Genomic DNA, 17264 nt, shown 5'->3' on the forward strand with positions numbered 1-17264 from the left:
ATTTAAGAACGTATGTTTCAGCGCCAGGCTCGGGAAGTTCCCGAGTTTGATCTAGTGACAGATCGCTATCGAGTGCGCTCTCCACCGTGCCAGATTGATGTGGAGGATCAAAAACCCTAAACCCCAAAAATTAAATGACTACGTTGCTTAGTAATAATTGTAGCTTTCATCGGGGCACAGCCTTTCTCACTTTATCCTTTAAAATTGTTCCGATCGTTGACTGACGAAGCCTAACGCTTTTCCATTGACCGATGGCGTTTCACCTCTTTCTGATCACTTTATTATTTCCACTTTATTTTCAGTCATTATCGTGATTATTTTCGTGAACAGAAACACTGCGGTTTCAAATCTCTGCCGCTGGGTCCAAATGTCCACCACGCTGAGACAGGTCAAATAAGGTATTGGGTTCCGCTGGGTCCTAAGGTCCACCGCATTGAGACAGGTTGAATAAGGGACTTGAGCATCCGTGAATTTTGGTATCCGCGAGGGGTCCCGGAACCAATCCCTCATGGATAAGGAGGGCCGACTGTATTTACTATTGATTTGTACTCCAGGGAGCGCGAAGCGCAAAATCAAATATCGCTGTGATGATTGTACACTCTAGTATCAATTGTTTGGTGACAATAAAGTAAAGAAGTGACAGATGGAATACAGTGTCAGGAAGTGTATGAAACATAGAAAACCTACAGCACAATACAGGCCCACAAAGCTGTGCTGAACATGTCCTTACCTTACCCATAGCCCTTTATTTTTCTAAGCTCTATGTATCCATCCAGGAGTCTCTTAAAAAACCCTAATGATTTCCGTAGTGAATACTGAAGCAAAGTACCTCTGACATCTCCTCCAGTTCCATACACACTTTTCCACTGTCACTCTTGATTGGTCCTATTCTCTCACATCTTATCCTCTTGCTCTTCACATACTTGTAAAATGCCTTGGGGTTTTCCTTAAACCTGTCCACCAAGGCCTTCTCATAGCCCCTTCTGGCTCTCCTAATTTCATTCTTAGCCCCAGAAGAGGACTCAATGATCCAGAAAACTGAATCCTTGCCCCCTGCTCCAATCCCTCAGCCACGCACTTATCCTCCACCTCAACCTATTCTTATACTCACTGTCACGTGGGACAGGCAGTAATCCCAAGGTTACTACCTTTGAGGTCCTGCTTCTCAACTTCCTCCCTAACTCCCTGTAGCCTGTTTTCAGGACCTCCTCCCTTTTCCTACGAATGTCATTGGTACCAATACGTTCCATGACCTCTGGCTATTCTCCTTCCCACTTCAAGAAACATCCCAGACCCTAGCACCTGGGAGGCAAACTACCATCTGCCTTTCTTTCCTGCACATGCACAGACTCGCCTGGGTCCACAGTGAAAGATTTTCCGGCCTTCACGACGATACACGAGTCTCCTGCCGTGACACCGACCCTTGATCCGCTGGTCTCCGGAGCCCCGTGATCTTGGGCTTCTGAACACGATCGAGACTCTCAGGCCAAACCCTTGGCATATCTAATAACAGCCAGTCGTGGAACCCCGAGAATGGGTCCCATTCCCGCAAAGAACCGAAGCCTATGTGCACCTCCAGGTCAGGGTCTTCAAAAGAACCCTGAATGGGAAAAATAAAGATATTAAAGGTGGAAATAGAGCTGTTTCTGAAGATCAGACAGAATCAGAATCAGACATACTTTATTGATCCCGAGGGAAATTCGGTTTCGTTACAGTCGCACCAACGAAGAATAGTGTAGAAATATAGCAATATAAAATCATAAATAATTAAATAATAATAAGTAAATTATTCCAAGTGGAAATAAGTCCAGGACGAGCCTATTGGCTCAGGGTGTCTGACACTCCGAGGGAGGAATTGTAAAGTTTGATGGCCACAGGCAGGAATGACTTCCTATGACGCTCAGTGTTGCATCTTGGTGGAATGAGTCTCTGGCTGAACGTACTCCTGTGCCTAACCAGTACATTATGGAGTGGATGGGAGACATTGTCCAAGATGGCATGCAAGCAAAGGAGTCGCCGTTAGGCACCATTATCCCTCCTAAGCTCCAGGTATGATGATGTTTAATACTGAGCTGTAATCAATAAACAACAGCAGGGTTCTACAATTTCCTGCCACATTCCAAAGACTTATTGATGTGTTAATTGGCTAAATTATCCAATTTGAATGAAGCAGGGTATAATGAGGTAATGGTGTTAATGTTGGTTAAGGAAACTAACACAGCAATGTGAAGGCATGAAATGCTGGAAGGAAAATTAAATGAGGCTTCATGAGTTAAACAGTCCAAGGAAGACCAGAACTAATTTTTGCATAGTAAATTTCCAATAAAGTGTGAAAGCACAGGGTAGAATAGAAAATGATGTATAGAAGTGCCAACTGACTGATGAATGTTTTTCACCAGAATGCAGCAAGTGCAACAAAGTTGATTTAATTATGGATTTGTATTTTGGGAATGAAACGGGGCAAGTGGAAGATGTATGAATAGAATTATGACAATCATAATTCGGTATTTCCTTGAGTTAATTGAAGTATGGCTTATTTTACTGAAGCAGAAATTGATTTGAAGTGGTCTGGAAACAGCTTCCTGAATATCTTTGAGGAGTGGGAGGCATATGAGATGGAGAGGTACATGGTGGAAGTATTTCACCACTGGGATAAAAGGGGTGAACTGCCAGACTTAGAACATAAAATAGCACAGCAACAGGAACTTGTCTTTCAACCTATGTTGTCTATGCTGAAAACAATGCCAAATCTCTCCTGCAAGCATGAGATGGGTATATCTCTTCATTCCCTGCACGTTCATGTCTCTATCTAAAAACTTCTTAAACACCACAATTGGTTAGGTCTGGAATCCAAAAAGAAGCGAAAAGCTTTGAGACCTTCCTTCTTGAGGGATGGAGGAATATAGGGACTGGACGTCCATGGTGAAAATAAGGCGATGGGGTCCAGGGAACTTAAAATCATTGAAAAAATTCAAAGCATGAGAAGTGTCGCAAATATAGGTGGGAAGGGATTGAACAAGGGGGAATAAAACAGTATCAAGGTATGCAGATATGAGTTCGGTGGGGCAGGAACAAGCTGAGACAATGGGTCTACCTGGACAGGTAGGTTTGTGGATCTTGGGTAGGAGGTAGAAACGGGAAGTGCGGGGTGTGGGAACTATGAGGTTGGTGGCTGTGAATGGGAGATCCCCAGAGCTGATAAGGTTGGTGATGGTATAGGAGACAGTGGCCTTGTGCTCCTTAGTGGGGTCATGATCAAGGGGTAAATAAGAGGAGGTATCAGAGAGTTGTCACTGTGCTTCAGCCAGGTAGAGGTCAGTACGCCAGACTACAACAGCTCCCCCCTTATCAGCGGGTTTTATAGTGAGGTTGGGATTGGTGCGGAGGGAGCGGAGAGCAGAGCGTTCGGAAGGAGTGAGGTTGGAATTGGAACACGGTGTGGTGAAGTCGAGATGGTTGATGTCCCATCAGTAATTAGCAATAAAGAGATCCAGAGCAGGCAGAAGACCAGAGCAGGGTGTCCATGAAGAGGAGGATGGTTGAAGATGGGAGAAGGGGTCATCGGTGGGGGTTCCTTGCCAAAGAAGTAAGCTTGGAGACGGAGCCGGCGGAAGAAGAGTTCAGCGTCATGGCGTACATCATGAAAAGCATTATTTTTGTGTCAAATTAAATCAGCAAAGATCATGTTGTCCAGCCTGCAGGTGCCATCATAGCGTGCTCACAACTCACTAACCCTAACTTTGGAATGTTGGAGGGAACCCATGAGGTCATGGGGACAGTGTACAAACTCCTTACAGTCAACATCAGCAATCGAACCCTGATCTTCTGGCTATAAAGAGTTGCTCTAACCGCTACGCTTCTGTGCTGCCCTGGATCTTCACCATTCTCTGCATATTCACGTGTATGTCTAACAGTATCTGCTAACACCACCCTTGGCAGCCAATTCCAGGCACCTGTCGCTCAGTGTTATAAAATAATACATGCCTCACACATCTGCTTTCAATGTCAAAATGTCCCGCACTGATTCCACTATACTCCATGTCATTCCCTGAAAATGCTAATGGTAAAAATTAACTAGAGAGAATAGAGCCCCTCAAAGACCAAAGTAGGAATCCTTTCGTAGACCGTCAGGAGATGGACACTGACACCAGTGAATATTTCTCATCCGTTTTTTCCATGCAGAAAGGCATGAAAACTTCAGAACTTGAAATGGTTAATGGGAATGTCTTGGAGATAATCTGTCATACAGCAAGGACATGCTGAATGTCTTAAAATGTTGGAAGGAGATAAATATCTGGAGGCAGGTAACATGTATGCAAGGACACTGTGCTAAGTTAGAGAAGTAATTGTAATATATGCTTTATCGTTAGTGACAAGTGGAGTGCTGAAAGACTTGACGATAGTTCATGTTGTGCCTTTATGTGATTGGTTTTTGGATTGAAGACCCATGACTAGTGGTGTTCCCTAGAGAACAGTGCTATTTGTCATTTATATCAATGATTTGTATGAGAATATATAATGTCAGTAAGCTTGCAAATACCTCTAAAGTAAGTGGTGTTATTGACAGTTAAGATAGTACTCAGAATTACAGTGTGATCATCAGTTGGGTAAATGGGCCGAACACTGGCAAGTAGGATTAATTTGGATAACCGTGAGGGGTTCACTTTGGGAAGACCGTTGAGAGTAGGACTTTCACAGTGAATAATGAGGCAGTGGGGAGGAGGGTGGGTAAACTGGGAGGGACCGTGTGGTTGTAGAACAAAGTACAAGTAAGTACATTTCCTTGGAAGTATTCTCACAGGCAGACAGGGTGGTGGAGAAGTGTTTTGTCACTCTGACCTTCTACAGTCAGGACACTGAGTATGGACGTTGGTATGTTATTTTGCTGTTGCCCAAGAAATCGATGAGGTTGCATTTGGAATATTGTGTTCCATTGTGGTTATCCTGCTATAAGAGAGTCACCACTAAGCTGGAAAGGTTGAAAAGGAGATTTACAAGGATACTGCCCAGACCAGGGGTTGCCAACCTGGAATCCACGGACCCCTTGGTTAATGGTAGGGGTAGGTAGCATAAAAAAAGGGTTGGGAAACCATGCCATGGACAAAGCCATTCACAAACAAGAGATAATCTGCAGATGCTGGAAATCCAAGCACCACACACAAAATGCTGGAGGAACTCAGCAGGCCAGACAGCATCTATGGAAAAGAGTACAGTCATTGTTTTGGGCCGAGACCCTGTAGCAGGACTGGAGCAAAAAAGATGAGGAATAGAGTTGAAAGGTGGAGGAAGGGGAGGGAGAAACACAAGGTGATAGATGAAACCGGGAGGGGGAGTGGTGAAGTAAAGAGCTGGGAAGTTGATTGGTGAAAGAGGTACAGGGCTGGAGAAGGGGGAATCTGATAGGAGGGGACAGAAGGCCATGGAAGAAAGAAAAGGGGGAGGAGCACCAGAGGGTGGAGATGGGCAGGCAAGGAGATAAGGTAAGAGAGGAAAAGGGGATTGGGAATAGTGAAGTGGAGAGGGCATTACTGGAAGTTTGAGAAATCGATGTTCATACCATCAGGTTGGAGGCTACTCAGACGGAATATAAGGTGTTGTTCCTCCAACCTGAGTGTGGCTTCATTACGACAGTGGAGGAAGCCATGGATTGATATATCGGAATGGGAATGAAAAGTGCAATTAAAATGGGAGATCCCGCTTTTTCTGGTAGATGGAGTGTAGGTACTCAGTGAATCCTGCTAACTTTACCTATTCTACCAATTGTGCATAAACTCTATCCTTAAGAATCGTCTCCAGTAGCTTCCCTACCATTGATGTGAGGCCCTCCGGATTATTCTATTTTCCCATGGTGAACAATGGAACAACACTGGCTACCCTCCAGTCCTTCAGGACCTTGCTCTAGTAAGGATACAGAGACCTTCATCAAGTCCTTAGCAACACAATATAGCTGACCAGGCCTTAGTGATTTCTCCATCTCAGTGCCCTTTAAGAGACCCAGCACTATTGCTTCTTGATCTCAAAATGCTCCATCACGTTAGCATACCCTACACTGCTCTCACTATCCTCCATGGCATTTCCCATGGTAGATACCAAAACAAAATGCTTGTTTAGTATATTGTCCACATCCTCTGACCCCAAGCATAAACACCCTTCTTTATCCATGAGTGGGCCTACCCTCTCCAAAGATTTTCTTTTGTTTTTTAATCCATGCATAAAATGCCTTTATTCACTTTAAAACTACTTGTCAAGGAGATTTCATGGACCTGTTAGGCCCTCCTAATCCCCTACTTGAGTTCTTTATACTCTTTAAGAGCTCTGTCTGAATTTAGCTTCCTAGAAACACTGTATATATGCCTCCTTTCACTTTTTCATTACATTTCATAACCACTTTCCTGTTCCTGAATTCTTATCATTTGGTCTTTAAGCAAATCCTGTATGTCAGATGTGGACGAGCCAACTAACTCCCCAGATGCTACCCAATGTCATTATTTGCAGTTCCGCCATTTAGTATGTCCCTACAGTGTTCAGATTGGTTCTTATTCATTTTGTAACTGTCTGAGGGAGATGAATATCATCCACGAGAACAACCCCGTTGCTTTAACATCTTTCCATCATACCTCGATATATCTCTTCCTCCATCTCCCAGTGACTGTTGCGACGCCTAAATTGTAATTCCATCAGACTCACTTCACATTTCTTATTTCTGAGCTCCACTCATACTGCTCAGTGAATGAGTCCTCCTCTGAGTACAGCCACAACAGAATCCCAAGATGCACAGGGACATTTGCAGTCATTGAAGAAACATGAAATTAAAACCACAATTCAAAATGTTAAAAGCTGAATAGTGCAAAGGGCTCAATGAGCATAATAGCCTGCTCATAATCTCCTCCCACAGTTACATTTATAGAAGGTGAACATACACAGATAAGGTTCGACCCAAGGCTTTTAGTTTCAACATAAGCAGGCGAATTTACAGATTTAGGAAATTCTGAAGAAATGATGCAATGATGACATTGGGGTTTTAGAACAGAGGTGAAGAGGAGTTGTTTCAGAATCAGAATAAGGCATTGTTTCATCGGCATATGTCATTAAATTCGTTAACTTTACAGCAGCAGTACAATGAAATACATGATAAATAAATATAGAGAAAAAACTGAATTACAGTCAGTATATATATGTATGTCTATTAAATAGTTACGTTAAAAATAAGTAGTGGAAAGAAAAGTAAGAAAAGAAATAGTGAGGTTGTGTTCATCGATCAATGTCCATTTAGAAATTGGATTGCAGAGGGGAAGAAGCTGTTCCTGAATCGCTGAGTGTGTGCCTCCTTCCTGACTAACAATGAGAAGAGGGCATGTCCTGGGTGGTGGTGGTCTTTAATGATGGATGCCCCCTTCCTAAGCCACCGCTTCTTTAATATGTCTTGGATACTACAGAGGTTACTACCCTTGATGGAGATGACTGATTTTACAAGGTTCTGCAACTTATTTCAATCTTGTGCAGTAGCCCCCCCACCCCCATACCAAAATGCTCTCCACAGTACATTTGTAGAAGTTTTCGGGTATTTTAGTTGACAAACCAAATCTCCTGAAACTCTGAATGAGATATAGCTGCTGTCATGCCTTCTTTATAGTTGCATCTATATGTTGTGTCCAGGTTAGGTCCTCAGAAATGTTGACACCCAGGAACTTGAAATTGCTCACTCTCTCCATTTCAGAACCCTCTATGAAGATTGGATTGTGTTCCCTTGTCTTACACTTTCTGAAGTCCACAGTCAGCTCTTTGGTCTTACTGATGCTTAGTGACTTTTAGTCAGAGGGGTGGTGAATCTGTGGAATTCATTGCCTGAGACAGTTGTAGAGGCCAAGTCATTGGGCAGAGATTGATAGGTTCTTGATTAGTAAAGGTGTCAAATATTATGGGGAGAAGGCAGGAGAAAGAGATTGAGAGGGATGATAAAATTGAATGGCTGATCACAGATCAGATTCGATGGGCCAAATGGTCCAATTCTACTCCTATCTCTTACGGTTTTATGGTTGATTGATGAGAAGTCTTCTGCCTGCATTAGTGACTTTTTAAAGCTCTTTTTACAGGGCTCTGGACATGAGGATTTTCTGATAGAACTCAGCAGGATATCACATCAAATTCTGACATTTGCTCTGTTCACCAGACTTTTGAATGTGGGTGAAAAAATATTTGTTTGATCTGCATGTAGATGAAGATTTCAATCTCTGTGTGTGGAAAACCACCAAGAAGCAAGAGTATCAACATCTTTGGAAAAGACTGATAGTTACATAGCCTGCCAAAACATAGTACTGTTAACAACATGGAGATACCATTCACATGTTCTGTGTGAGGAAGAAGCTTCAAGTTTGGAGGAAAACAGTGACACCTGCAACACGGAGAAACCATGGAAATGTGGGGACTGTGGGAAGGGATTTAATTACCCATCCCAGTTAGAAACACATCGGCGCAGCCACACGGGGGAAAGGCCTTTTATATGCTCCTTGTGTGGCAAGGGGTTTACTAAATCATCTGGCCTTGTGACACATCAACGTATTCACACAGGAGAGAGGCCATTTACCTGTTCCCTGTGTGGGAAGAAGTTCACAGAGTCGTCCAAGCTCCACGCACACCAGCGAGTTCACACAGAGGAGAGACCATTCCAATGTGCTGAGTGTGATAAGAAGTACAAAAGTAAAAACGACCTCCTCACACATCAACGTACTCACACTGGTGAACGGCCCTTCCCCTGCTCTGTATGTGGGAAGAGATTTTCTTGGTCGTCTAACTTGCTGCGACATCAACTTGTTCATGCTGATGACAGACCTTTTAAATGCTCTGTCTGTGAGAAGGGCTTTAAAACTGCAAAGGATCGTCTGACACACCAACTTGTTCACACTGACAAGAGACCATTTAAGTGCACTCTGTGTGAGAAGAGCTTTAAAAGCACACAGGATCTGTTGACACACCAACGCACTCACACTGGAGAGAAGCCATTCACCTGCTCTGTGTGTGGCAAGAGATTTACCCGGTCATCTGACCAGCTTAAACATGAACGAGTTCACTTGTGACTTGTAACAGGGCTCTGCTGTTGATCACATTGTGGACTGAACCATATTCATTCCTACATAAATATTTATGCCTGTATGTTTTAAACTTTAGCTGTATTATTGGTGCAATTATTAACATCATGAGTAAGCAATCTAGTGATGTGCCTGTCAATGTAGCTGTAGGGATGAATGATGCCTGAATTTCTATACTACCTATCTGCGAACATAGTTTGGATCAACAAGATTTCAGTTCACACAGAGCAGGACTGAAAGTCACTTATGAAAGGGACAAAAAGCAGTCAATATAGGAGCCAAAGAACCTGTAGAAAAGGTTTTGGTGCAAACTTCTGGTAATAATCACAAAAAATATTTCCAGCTTTGTCAGGAACCAGCAGCCCCTTAAAAATAGTTCAAGGTGACTAAAAGGGAGTTGTAGCCACTCAGACAAATTCCCACACTTTGGTAGAGTGGTGAGATGATTTTATCTTAGCCTTTGCCCTGCAAACAGTGTTTAGTAGGGGATAACAGATGCCACAGGGTCATGGAGTGTGACAACACTAAAAAAGAATTTTGCTCAGAATAATCAAGTGTAATCAACTTCTCTGCTCTTTCTCAAAAAGAAAACTTAATGCCTTGCCATGCTGCACCATGGTGATCTGAGCTTGGTCTCCAGTCTATTTTCCTGCTTGTCTCCCATTACCTTGGCATTTCCCACACTGCAAGAATCCATATCAGCCCTCATTCAGCTCACTAAAGTGGAAAAATAGAACGATTCACAGTTGTCTGAGGAAGGAAGTTCCTTCTCATCTCAGTTGTAAGACTGACAGATACGCCACTCCTGCTTGACATCATTCAGGCACATCATTCTCACATTTACCAGGTCCAACCCCATCATAATAATTTGTCTCATGTAGATAACTTCATTGTTCTAAACAGCAGAGAGTAAATGTCCAGTCTTTTCTCATAAAATAATGCTTTCAGTGTGGAATAAATCAATACGCAGCTCTGATGCAAATATATCTTTCCTTAAATAAGGAGACTAAACTTGTACACAGTACTCCAGATGTATTTTTATTTAAGTACAGAGCAGACCAGAACAAGACTTGTATTTTTTATACTCCTTCATTCTTGAAATCAATGCCTATTTTCACTTAGTAATTGCATACTTAACCTGTCTGGAAACTTTGAGTGCTTTTTACAAGGACATCCAGGTTCTTATGAATACCAACACTTAATATTCTTATACCATTTAAAATTCCATTACTTTCTTCTCCTGCTGCTGTGAATCATCTAACGTCTCCAATTGTCCACACTCACAATTCCTTGCTTAAAGCCATTGACTTATATTGTTAATAGCTGAAGACCCAGCAGTACTCTTTAAAATACCCACTGCCTGTGAACCTGAAATTGATCCAACTATCTTTGTTATTATTTTCTGTCAGTTTACCAATCTTCTGCCTCCTCAGTACTATTAGCCCTTAACATCTAAATACAGAACACTACAGCACTGTATTGGATCTTTGCCTATAATACCCACATTTTAACTTACTCTAAAATTAATCTAATCCTTCCCTCCTACATAGCCCTCCATTCTTCTATCATCCATGTACCTAAGTAAGAGTTTCTTAAAAGCTGCTGATGTATCTGTCTCTATACCCCCCCCCCCCCCCCCCCGGGCAGGGTGTTCCACACACCCACCACTCTCTGTGTAAAAAATCTACCTCTGATATCCCCTTCTAATTATGGCCCCTAGTCTTAGCAGTTCTGACCTGGGAAAAAGTCTCTGGCTATCCACTCAATCTATGGCTCTTATAATCTTATACACTTCTATAAAGTGGTCTCTCATCTTCCTTTGCCCCAAAGAGAAAAGATCTAGCTTACTCAACCTATCCTCATCAGACTGCTCTCTAATCAAGGGTTCGCCTCTTCTCTGAAGCTTCTACTTCTTCTCAATAATGAGACAACTATCATAGAGCTGCAACATTACCTTGTGCCAACTAATGAAGGTCAACACACCATGCTCCTTTTTACCAACCCTATCAATTTGTGCGGCAGCTTTGAGGGATCTATGAACGTGGACCCCATGGTCCCTCTGTTCCTCCACACTGCTGATTGCTACCATTAACCCTGTCTTCTGCCTTCAAATTCAAACTTCCATGTGAATCTGGTGTGCTGTTGAATGTTAACACAAGTGACAATCTGTATCCTTCTTGGTACATTTTAGAACTTTAATAAATTTAAAAAACTGCTCATAAAACTATTTTGATGCTGCCTAGTCACATAAAAACAACTTCTTGGTACCATATGGTGACTTGTATTCTCTTCTTGCCTATTGAGTTGTCCTCATTCCAGTTTCCACCTCACATTTGTTATTCTCAAACTGACTGTGAAATTCTATTATGTAATATAAAATGGGATCCCTAGATATGGGTGACTAATTAATTGTGGCATACATGACCACAAGCAGATGAAAGGTTAACTAGTTTATGCCAGTTGTTAGGTTAATTGCTCATTGTAAATTGTCCATGATTAGTCTAGGGTTAAATCCTAGGTAACATTGGTGGATGGCGTGGCTTGTTGGGCAGGAAGGACCTGTTACATACTGTATCTCTAAATAAAATAAGGAATTTCTCTCACTCCCCCCCCCCCCCCCATTTAGGTTTACAATATGTCCAAACTGCTAAGATCTTTCCACACTTCAGAGAAATGGATTTTTATGCTTTGTATTATTTTCCCTTATTTGACTTTAATTACTTCTGCACAATTGCAGTTGTGCACTTAGTCCATTCCAATCACGTTCATATCTTGAATAATATCTATACTTCACTTAGTAATTCCTATTGAATTTCATTACTTTCTCTTCAGATTAATGCTCCCATACTATTATTTTAAATCTACAAATCTCAATCTGCAGGTCCACATAAGATTCCATTCACAACTTTAATCCACCTCTGATTACGATCACATTCAAGTTATCCAACGTTTCTCAATTCACTTTTCTCAATGCATTGTGAGATTCAAACTTAGTGCATTGCACTAACGCATGCATACTCGAACTCTCTCTATAACATGAATGACTCATTGCCTTTGGACTACAGTTCCTTTTTATCCATGATCAAATTCAGTGTTTTTGGGTGTTGTTGGGGGACTGTGTGTTTAGGAAGAATGGGCTTGTTTTTCTGTTGTTGTCTAGTTGCTTATTGTGTTCTGTGTTGTTCTGCCAGGCATTGTGGGAATACTACGTTGGCACCGGAATCTGGCAACACTTGCGGATTGCCTCCAGCACATCATTAGGTGTGTTGTCTGTTAACGCAAACGATGCATTTCACTGTATGTTTGATGTACACGTGATAAACAACTTTGAATCTTGAATCTTTGGGGAACATAGTTTTCAATATTCAAAAGGCTCAGAAAGTAAAGCAGAGGTTATTACCTTTATGGTCCTTCTTGTTAAATCGCATTTGCTTATTATATTCCATCACCAGAAACATATTCTTCACCCTATATTTCATATTCATATGACATTCTTCCCTACCTACTCTGATCCTCTCAAGCCCTTAGGTATCTTTAACCCAGCATGATACCGGCAATAAATCTTTCAGAACTCATGACCATAATGTGTACCTGTCCCAATTCATTTTTACTTCCACTCAATTGAACAGTCCCCTTTACCCTGATTTGGTTTGATTATCCCCTTGCAGCACTTGCCTACAAACTAATAGATCATTACAAGTGTTAGAAAAATGCAATGGCTAAGGCTTTTCTAACACTACCTTTGGCTTATCATACCTGCCTGATGCAGTCATGTTCTTCTTTTCTCAATAATGACTACATTGGATTCTGAAGATGATGTTAGAAAAACCTCCATCATTGCACTTTTCCACCAAATACGTTGCTTCGCATTATCTGTGGATAAAGAGGACAACTTAGGCATTTGAAAAAGTGCCACATCAAAGTTATTGTGGAAAATGAAAGCTCATGGTGTAGGAAATACCTTATTAGAGTGCATAGGACATTGACAACACAATACAGTGGCCCGTAGAGTTGTTATCTCATAATGCCCAAGACACAAATTCAATCCAGACTTCAGGTGCTGTGTGTGTGTGTGTTCTTGTTCTCCCTGTATTGGAGGTTTTGTCCTACATCCTGTAGATGCGCAGATTCGTAACCACTGTAAATTTCCCTTACTGTGTTGGTGAGTAGTAGAACCTGGGGGTAGTTGAGTTCCATGTCAGATTAATGTAAATAGGTGACTGATGATCAGTGTGGAGTCAGCGAGCTATATCTTTCCATGACTCCATAATGGGAAATACTGTAAGTATAAATGGCTCTCTTGCTGAAAGTCAAGAGTTAGCGAGTGGTGGTGGTGTTCTACAGAGATTGGTTCTCCATCCTCAATTTTTTATCATTCATAGAAGGCACCAAACTTGTGGGTGTTAGATTTGCTCATTGAGCAAAGAGAGGTCAGAAAGAGGTCAGATAAATTAAGTGAGCTGGCAAAGATTTGGCCAATGGAGCATAATGTGGGGAAAATATAAAAAAGGAAAATGCAAATTAAAAAAAAAGGCTAGGTAACGGTTGTGATTGCTGAGTTGTGAGATGTTGAAGAATCTAAAGTCAATAATTAGGATGGCTAACATAACGCTCTCATTTATTACTGAGAAAAATGAATAATGCAAAATTGGAAAGGTTTCGTTTTAGTTCTAGAGGATACTGCTGAAACCACATAATGAGTACTCTGTCTATTAAAGGAGAGACATAAATCAATTGTAAATAGTTCAGCTAAAGTTCTGAGGAATATTAATGGTGAGTATGGAAAGGAAATAATAGAATCTGGAACAGAGTCACTTTAAAAATAAGGGGTCACCCATTTAAGACAAGTATTTTTTTCTCTGAGGGTAACGACTCTGGAATATATCACTAAAAGATTTTGAAAGCTGTATTGGGTAGTTTTAAGGGAGAGTTAGGTAAATATCAGAAAGGGTAAGATGAGGGAACACACACCAATCCTCATAGAGGGATGAGAAGTGGAAAGAGTGAGCAACTTCGAGTTCCTGGGTGTCAATATCTCTGAGGATCTATCCTAGAGCAGCTATAAAGAAGGCACAACTTCAGCTATATTTCATTATGAGTTTGGTATGCCACCAAAGACACTCACAAATTTCTACAGATGTACTCTGGAGAGCATTCTAACTGGCTACATCACCGTCTGATATTGTGGTGGGTGGGCTTCTACTACACAGGATTGAAATAAGCTGCAGAGGGATGTATATTTATGGGCACTAGCCTCCATAGTATCTAGAACATCTTCAAAGAGCAATGCCTCAAAGAGGTAGTCCCCATCCTAGGTCATGCCTTGTTCTCATTGCTAACCATCAGGGAGAAGGCACAGAATCCTGAAGGCACACACTCAAGAGAGTGTCTGATTCCTGAATGGACATTGACCCCATGAACACTATCTCACTGCTTTTTAAATTCTACTTTTGCACTATTTATTTAATTTATCTATTTAATAAATTTACTTACAGTAATTCAATGTTTTTCATTATTATGTATTGCATTGTACTGCTGCCAGTGAAATTAAACTTGATTCTGAACAGGCTGAAGGAGTTTGAGGGGTACATAAAGAATACAGATACTTTGGCCCATGATGTGCCAAATATTTAACCTATTGTATGATGAATACAACCTTTCCTTTCCTCAGATCTTAAATTTACCTAATTTGTAAGCTTTTGCTGAACCTAAGAATATGACAACTTGCTGGAACAGAGTAAGCAGATAGCTCTGTCATGCCTGATGTACCAGAATGGCCAAGGCTCAGAACGTCCCAGTGCAGTGACTGTGGGATGAATTACCTCAAGACGTGATGCTTACTGTCCATGTGGTTGCTCCAGATCTCACTGGCTTCCACAAATTTCACATGCTGTAGTAATTTCACCTGAGTAGCTGACTCTCTCAGTTGATTTCAAACATGTTTTCATTTTAAGCGTACTTAACGATATATTTATACTTTCTGTAAATAATTTCAATCTTGTCTTAGATGCTTCCATCCATTTACATTATCCCACCTCTCTCACACCTGCGGACAAATGGACCAGCTTTTCCTGGTTCCTGTCACAGATTCATACCTGTACACTATTTAGTAATTGCTTACACCGTTACTATCTGTACATTACTAATTTTACGTGTTTCTGATGTGCATATCTGTGTATTCACTGGTATTTCTCGGCTGCTCTTTCATTTGGCACTGTAGTGTAGTGGTCAGCATAACGCTATCATACCATCAGCAACCTGGGTTCAATTCTACTGCTGTCTGTGGAGTTTGTATATTTTCCCGGTGACCCTTTGAGTACCCAGTTTCTTTCCACATTCCAATGAAGTTTGAGTTAATAGGTTAATTGGAGTTTGGCTAGAATGCAGAAGAACTGTTGGCCATTACCATGACAGCTTCTCAGTGCTTGAAAGATGAGCAGTCCACCCAGAGGATGCCCACTGACCCAAGAGCCTCATCACTCTGGCTCCCCATTTTGATAAATGTCTTATGGAACAACCCTCCAAGACCCAGGCAGTTGGGGAGAGATTCGTTAAACCCTCGAGAGCGTGAGCATTGGTGGAGGTACAACCTACTGTAGAGCAGCTGACCACTAACTCATTAGAAGCCCATGGCAGCTGGGAAAACCCTCCCGATAGGGAGGAAGGGCTTTCTATCTGGGAAGCTATCCCTGGCCCTCATTCCAGCACTATAGCCTGTCTCTCTCTATCTCCGAACTCCTCCACACTCCACCGACTGTGTGCACAGGAGTCTCTGGTGGATTCCAGCATAGCAGGCAGCTTTCGGGCTCGGACTCTGCACGTGCAGCTTGGACTACCTACCGAACTTATCCCTCATACCTTCAACATGTGTGATCTGTGAAGCAGCAGTGCATTAGCTTCCCTTTCACTGAAGGTGATGGCAAAATCATGATATTCCTGTGGGAATTTGGTGAGGTTGAGGGTTTTCCCCAACTCCAACTTTACTGAAATCAATGGCTAAGAACTGCTACTCTCTCCCCTTGATGGATAGTACATTGGTTGATGGGAAACACAGGACCTTTCCTGATCTGGACTGACTAACCAGAAACTCATTTCCATACAACAGACCCGCCAACTCAACTGACATCAAGGCAACACCCTGATACAACAGTTCGTCACAGCTGAAATGGAGCCAGACCCTCAGCCCATCACTCAATTCTCTTGGATTCTTGCTCTGCTCATCCAGGAAATTGAGAACCAGATCAGCCAGAGCCTGCTCCAGCCAACACACCTGACAGCCACACAGTGGCCATGCCATCTGATACACTCAGTGTGTCCACTCCTCACCCCTCTCTAGCCATCCAGGAACACAAGGTACTTAGGATTTTCTGCAAGACTGGTTCTGCTGTCCCACCATTTATCACTGCCTGCCCTCAGTGTGCCTGGTCCAACTCTCCAACCTGCAACCCTCTGGGTACCATGAGTGTCCCTTAATGTATGTGGCCCCACATCACCATGGAATCCATCACAAGTTGCCACCTGTTGATGGGGCCACAGTGATCATGACAGCAGCAGACCAGTTCTTCAAGGCAGCCCACTTCATTGCCCTCCCCAAGCTTCCATCATCTGTTGAGACAGTGGAGCTGGTTATCCAATATGTAATTCATCTCCCCAGCTTCCTTCAGGACATTGTGTTGAACCAGGGTGCACAGTTTGTCTGGAGAGCCTTCTGCTCCCTCCTGGTCTCAGTGAATTTGTCCTTTGGCTATCGTCCACAGACTAACAGTCAATCAGAATAAGGCAACCAGCAAAAGGAGACATTTCTGTGATGCTTCGCTGCCTCTAACCCTTCTTGCCTCAAGTCCCTTATCTATGGATTGCTCAACCTACCTAAGCCTGGACCTCCAGAACCTAGAATAGTGGAAGATGGTCTAGAGTACACAGTTCACTGGTTAATGAATTCACGTTGCCGTAGATGGAGTGCCTGGGAAGGGTGGGAAGGATGTCTAGAGTACACAGTTTGCTGGTTAATGAATTCACGTTGCTGTAGATGGAGTGCCTGGGAAGGGTGGGAAGGATGTCTAGAGTACACAGTTTGCTGGTTAATGAATTCACGTTGCCGTAGATGGAGTGCCTGGGAAGGGAAGGAAGGATATGGCCAGAGGACAGTTCTTGGGTGTCATTCAGTTACATCTTAAG

The 17264-nt window shown here is 42.4% G+C and overlaps 1 long non-coding RNA gene across 3 annotated transcripts in view; it reads left to right on the forward strand.

The window, feature by feature from the left end:
• LOC140716379 (uncharacterized) overlaps positions 1 to 17264 on the forward strand; it is a 75575-nt gene that overhangs the window by 48523 nt on the left and 9788 nt on the right. Inside the window, exon 3 of one of the 3 annotated variants that reach the window (XR_012096288.1) lies at positions 8094 to 8311. The exons of 1 other annotated variant lie outside the window; for it this stretch is intronic. This is a non-coding gene — a long non-coding RNA (uncharacterized lncRNA). Of the gene's footprint in view, positions 1 to 302; positions 602 to 8093; positions 8312 to 17264 lie in introns of those variants that run through there. One more of the 3 variants, XR_012096286.1, reaches the window with a different exon arrangement.

Source organism: Hemitrygon akajei, chromosome 25 (genome assembly GCF_048418815.1).
Source record: "Hemitrygon akajei chromosome 25, sHemAka1.3, whole genome shotgun sequence".
NCBI classification, from domain to species: Eukaryota; Metazoa; Chordata; class Chondrichthyes; order Myliobatiformes; family Dasyatidae; genus Hemitrygon; species Hemitrygon akajei.